Source organism: Lolium perenne, chromosome 4 (genome assembly GCF_019359855.2).
Source record: "Lolium perenne isolate Kyuss_39 chromosome 4, Kyuss_2.0, whole genome shotgun sequence".
In the NCBI taxonomy this organism is placed as follows: Eukaryota; Viridiplantae; Streptophyta; class Magnoliopsida; order Poales; family Poaceae; genus Lolium; species Lolium perenne.
In genome coordinates this window covers 256028222-256034048 of record NC_067247.2, presented here as the reverse complement: position 1 = coordinate 256034048, position 5827 = coordinate 256028222, and the positions used below count along the sequence as shown (strand labels likewise).

General features: G+C 43.2%; 2 long non-coding RNA genes across 5 annotated transcripts; both read left to right on the top strand.

Annotated features, from left to right (window-relative positions):
* Positions 1 to 202: 202 nt before the first annotated feature.
* On the top strand, positions 203 to 1728 carry LOC127329942 (uncharacterized). Of its 2 annotated transcripts, XR_007869060.2 has the most exons (3): positions 207 to 838; positions 924 to 1089; positions 1397 to 1728. It is a non-coding gene; the product is annotated as an uncharacterized lncRNA (long non-coding RNA). The 2 variants fall into 2 exon arrangements; XR_011756769.1 differs by lacking the exon at positions 1397 to 1728 and having other exon boundaries at positions 203 to 838; positions 924 to 1036.
* A 952-nt stretch (positions 1729 to 2680) lies between these two features.
* LOC139830632 (uncharacterized) lies at positions 2681 to 5469 on the top strand. Of its 3 annotated transcripts, none has more exons than XR_011743538.1 (5): positions 2681 to 2807; positions 3032 to 3090; positions 3178 to 3265; positions 3524 to 3777; positions 4073 to 4519. It is a non-coding gene; the product is annotated as an uncharacterized lncRNA (long non-coding RNA). The 3 variants fall into 3 exon arrangements; XR_011743537.1 differs by lacking the exon at positions 2681 to 2807 and adding an exon at positions 5114 to 5469 and having other exon boundaries at positions 2818 to 3090; positions 4073 to 4141; XR_011743535.1 differs by lacking the exon at positions 2681 to 2807 and having other exon boundaries at positions 2818 to 3090.
* The last annotated feature ends 358 nt before the right edge of the window (positions 5470 to 5827 follow it).

Sequence of the window (5827 nt, the reverse complement as noted above, 5' to 3'; positions counted from 1 at the left end):
CCATAGGGGGCCTCACAGCGTTTTGAGCCTGTGGGCCATCGGATCTTACCAGCAGGTGAATCTTGGCCGTCTATTTTTCACTGGTGGAGTAGTAGGAAACGAGGCCCTCGCGCGACCCGCTTTTTATCCACGGGTCAATGAAGCCCATCCGGCCCGGCGTTGGCGGCGTCGTGCCCTATCCCAATCCCGTCGCCCGGTTCCTCCTCCGCAATCCCAGGCCTCGCACGCCCCATTGCCCCCGCTGCTTCGCCTCCTCCCAGTCGCTCGCGCCGCCACCCCGTCGTCGTCGCTCGTGCTGGAGACGGCGGCGACGTGCTGGATACGCTCGTGCTGGAGACGGCGGCGACGTGCGTCGTGAGGCTGCTCCCCAATCCCCTCATTTCCACGCCCTATCCCCAACCGAGGAGAATAGGGCAGCGGCGGCGGCGCCGACCACGCGCCCAGGGACGAAGCCGAGCGCGTGCCTGAAGACGGCGAAGGGCGCGCCTGGCGACGGCGGCAAGCGCGAGCACGCGCCCGGGAGACGGCGGGCCGCGAGCGCGCGCCCGGAGACGGCAGCGGCGAAGGCGCGGCGCTGGCGACGGCGGCGGCGAGCGCGCGGCTGGAAACGACGGAGGCAAGCGTGTGCCTGCGCGACGGCAGCGACTGCGGCGACGACGGCGAGTGACATGGAGGGAGGCTCCGCCAGCGTGCCTCCATCGCCGATCTGCTGATCCCTCCTCCTCGTGGCCTACTCCTAGAGAGTTGCTGGATGGAGGTGGACCAGCGGCGAGGTGCAGCGCTGGGCCGGAGGTGGACGAGCAGCAAGTGGCGGTTGATCTAGATCTCCTACACCCAGGTTCCTCTCTCGCATCCCTTGCAACCGTGGCCTGTCCCATGGTCCTCTTCCCTTACCCTGTTTTCTGTTCCTTGGCACTTGATAGGAGGATGAGAAGAAGGCAGCTGTGAGCCGTCGTTTTTTTTTATCTTCAGCACTTGATTGAGTCATCTCCCTTTTCCCCCCACCAAAATTAATATTTCTGCAAGATGATGTAAATCAACATCTTCAAAGAAGGCACCAGTTCACAACAATCCAAATCAATGAACAAGGTAACCTGATGCAGCAGAACTTAGTTTACATGGTGGCCATTTGCCGTACAACATTAGGATTGAGATCTATGACTTACTACTTTATTTGGTAATCTGATATGGACAGTAATTAGACTATTCTCCAACAAATTTGGATCTTTTATTTTCCACTGATATGGTGTTGACTGATGTATAATCATTTTCTCGTTTGTACTTATTCAACGCATATGTATTTATATCTGACTTTGTGCAGAGGCTCCAATCTGTTGAAGTTGCTATCGTGTGAATTCACATGAGAAATTTCCTTTTTGTTTCATGTTGATTTCAGCTGTGAGCGTTGCAAAGATTAAATTGGATGATCATGTATTTCTTGGCAATCGGCTGCATGTGTCATATGCACCTTAGTTTGAGATATTTTTGGATACCAAGGAGAAATCGGAACTCGGGAGAAACGAAGACCTCGATCACATAGGATGTATGGTCTCACCATTTTCCAAAAAATAGTTGCATCTTACAATTTACTGTTGTGATGAGAGAATGTAACCAAAAGATATTCTAGAATTGGCATCATTGCTACTGCAAATTCCTTGGTACTCAAATAATTAGATTTAGGTACTTGTGTTTTTTAGCTTCTAGCGGAATCAGACTTGAAGCTTCCTTTAAATATCTAGATGCAATCTTTTGTGCAATAGTTCAGCGAAACATCAAATGATATTACTTATTTTAGCCAAATGTTGTTTCGTAATGGATTTTAGCCTTGAGAACAAGGCAGAGACTAGACGCATCATATTTCTCCCTTATTAGGACCAGAAGCATGGTTATTTTAATTTCCCTTATAGTGTATATTTAATTTTTTGCCATACGAGTGATTCTTTCTTTGCTACGTTCAGGGTAAGAACTAAAGAGAAGAGTCCGTGTTGTTTTTGAGGATATCGTAACTGGTCCCCTAGATTTTGTATTATTTAGATAAAGAGAAGGATCTGAAGCCACAACCCCTTCTAACATTTAATTGTATTTAGGACATGCTGCACTCTCGTGGTTTAGATAGATAATTATCCAGCTTAAAAACTTAATTGTAGTTGTTCAAAAAATTGTGTAGATGCTACAAAGCTTTAGGTGTGCACTTTGATATATTCCTATAATTAGTTTGCATTTTCTTTGAAATTTGCCCACTCTTGGCCTTTCATGGATTGTTATTAAACATTTTAGGTGAGGTGCGAGATGAGAGTTGTACCTTTGTCACGTCGACAGAGGCAGCGATGTCTCACACAAGAACGCCGGCGCAGCCATTGCCGGAAACAGCGCCCGAATCATGTCGTTGATGTTGTTGTCGCCGAGATCAGCGCTGCCTTACGCCGTTTAGCCCGCATGCAGCATTGTGGCGAGTCCACGGCATGCATCGGCCCAAATTGGTAGGTAAAATTTTGCCATGCCTTCATTTGTTCATCTCTAGATCAACCGCATCGTGCAATGATTCCCTTGCAGCCCAATATTTATTTCAGAAATTTATGTGTAAAGTTTGTTTGTTTCACCGCCATAGTTCAGGATTTGCTGAAGCTGGGATGTATTTCTTGTGGATGCACAGGTCACCAAAGACTCAAGCCGGAGTATATTGGTAACATTCTCATGGAAATTCTATTTAAAGATTGTTCAGGCTGGTTTTTATATTAGTACTTAAGCGCTTGGACTTGGAGCAATGGCCAATGATATGGGCAACAACATGGTTATTGTTCAGCAAGGTATGCATGTTGCGGAATGCTATATGCTATCTAGGAATTAGTCTAAAACAATTAAAAACTATCCTATGAAACTTTAGCATCAGAGAAAAGTGCTAAGGGTTGTGAAAAACCATGCACCTCCCAGATGCATTCATTTGATGCTTTGTGTGATATGGCAAGGAGTTTTTGGTTCCTATTAATTCAAAGGCTATGGTAATGGCACCTTACAAAACTAAGTGTAGCAGATCATTGTTGCTCTATTCAAGTGAGGAGTGATTTAGAAGAAAAATTGCAAAACAAAATGGTATATGCTCTTTCTTATCACTTATCGGACAACTTCTCGTAACCATGTAAACAGCATGTTCCCATTTTTGTCTTTGCTTTTTCTCAGGTTGGCACTACTTGGTAGGGTGTCTACTCCATCGTAAAAGAAGTGAAGTAAACAAGATAAAAGGGTACTGATATTGGGTTTATATCAGGTATGCATACCAAGCATGGTATAACCATCATCTATTAGTTGTACTGTTTATTGCAGAAATTAATATATAATGATACAAAGATATTGCACAATGTAGCATAACTTACATGGAGATGTCTCCGTTTTTCTATCGCAGTGGTGTAAGGAGTAGATCCACGTAGTAGAAAACGAATTTCTTCATTACAAATATTCTTCACAGTTTGAGTTGATCTTTTTATTTGTGTATAAAACCTATGATGGATGATATTTTCGGCTATAGATGAAATTCTAGCTGAAAATTAAATATGATACCATGCATTACCTTTCTTCAATCGAATGGAGGAATCCTGGGACAAGTGAGTTGCTTCATGTGTGTGAGGCACCCTAAATTATTTGATTTCTTCACCGTATTAACTAATTATAACTCATATATAGCTTATGCCAGTTTTGTTTTCAGATCAAACCAGCTTCATGTGACGCTACTTCTAGAAGAGCTAAGACTTAAGACGCTATCTCTACTTGGGAACAAAATGGGTAAGGGCCTGCAGGTCAAGGCCTCAGATCCAAGGAGGATCTGCTGTGCTTCTAGAATTAGAAATTTCTTCTAAAATATTGTTGTTCAACTTTTTTTCACTCATTTTTGGCAACGACGGTGATACGCGCTTAAGAATGGCGCTACAATCTAGACAAATACTTTAATTGCATATGTATTGATAGAGTTTCTTCTTTATCACGCATTTAAAAAAATACGCTTGTGTAAAAAACAGACGTGTTTCATCCTTTGTCTCTATGCTTTTTTGTTAAACTTATTGTCTTGTTTTTTTTGCAGGATGAGTCTAAGGTTAAACTTCAGAAGTGTAAACCGGCTCCCATAAATATGAATGGTGTTGCAGACCTGGTATTTCCGTTACGCCATTTGTGACATGCCCTATATGGGGCGTTAGAGAAAGTGTGGATAAATATTATGCATGCATCAGAGTTTAAATCTTCCCCTATTTCACTGGTTATATGTATAAGTGTTCGGTACTCCGTTTGTAGTTCTCTATGCTTTAACCTAATTTCATCCTAACAACATAGTTTTGTAAAACCCAGCAAATGTATTATCACATTGGCGCCTAAATTTTATCGTTGACATACAAAATCAATAGGACGAGCTCCACGGGCCCGTGCGCCAAGGCGCACATCTAAATCTTCTCACGATCATTGATCATTTCACCAATATGTGTGGATAGTTATTTTTAGATTTGTAGGTAGCCTTGCATATTGTTCAGCTGGTTCTAAGTTAGTTTGTTTGATACTTATCTCGTATTTGTTACATATTTGTTCTACTTGTCTCGATAGTTTTTTTTTCCTTGAAGAAAAGGTATGATTTTTATCTTCTGGTATATATTGAGAATACTGTTCGAGGGTTCACCCTGCTTGGTACTACTGATAGTTGTTGCTGCATGGGGAGTGTTGACTGATTCCAAGGAATGTTTGTTAGGAACTTTGCCCATCTTCTTGACAGTTCTCTTCTATACAGGTCGGGGATAAGCTAATGGTCTTCATTATGTGCTTGACTTAATTCTTTCTTCTCTGATTTCACTGAAATGCTTTCTAACATTTCGATATTGCTTGCTATTACAACAGTACCATTAACATCTGAGATGTATGCCTTAGATTGAGACATGTGTCTCCAGATCTTAAAGTTAAACAGGTCTGTGAATGTTGAAATCAGTTAGATAGGAAGTTGTCTGCAATTCTGGATGTTATTGATTCTTATAACTTTTGAATGGATTAAAATATCAGTGGCCTAAAAAGGCTGTGTTCTTTAAGTCTTTATTGAACTTTGAAAGTTTAATGATGGTGCCTACTACATATTGTTCAACAGGGTATTGCAGCGGTGGGCGTGAGCGTGAGCGTGCTGTTGTTTGGAGTGTAGGAGTTATAGGAGGACATGCTTTGGGCTCGCGGCCGTGTGCACAGGCTACGGAGGTGCACCAGGTGGCCGAGATTGTGACCGGTTGCGAGGGATTTCAGAACTAGAGCAGGGACCTCATCTCCTTGCTGCCGTAATAATTGGCCACAATACTAGAAAGTCTGCTCCAAATGTTTTATTGTGCTTGATATTAGCAAGTGCTCTTCCTCATATGCCGAAGTGACCTCCTATTATGTATTGACCTTTATTCTTCCTCAGAACAAGAGTTTGAATTGTTCTAAAATTTTGTTCTATGAAATTAGTTGTCTTGAGAAAAGCTACCATATATTGTGACAATGGGCTACCTATGTAGATGATGATCATTTTCATATTTTACACGAGTCACACGGGGTCGTGCGCTAAGGCGCACATCAAAATCTAGTATTTTGAACTTGGCACAGGTACGCCTGCCTGTCCGCACGCAACTGCACTGAAAAGCATCGCCGTGACGCCAAGTCATGGTGGCCCTTTCTCTCTCTCTGAAAGTTGACCTGCAGACGCCCATTTTTAGCCGTCCCATCCAGTACGTCCAGCCCTCTCCTTCAGTAGACAGACGTAAACGCAACACCAAAATCTTTGTTTAATCCAATCCTATTGACAACGCCCATACTCCACTCCTGGTTTGCA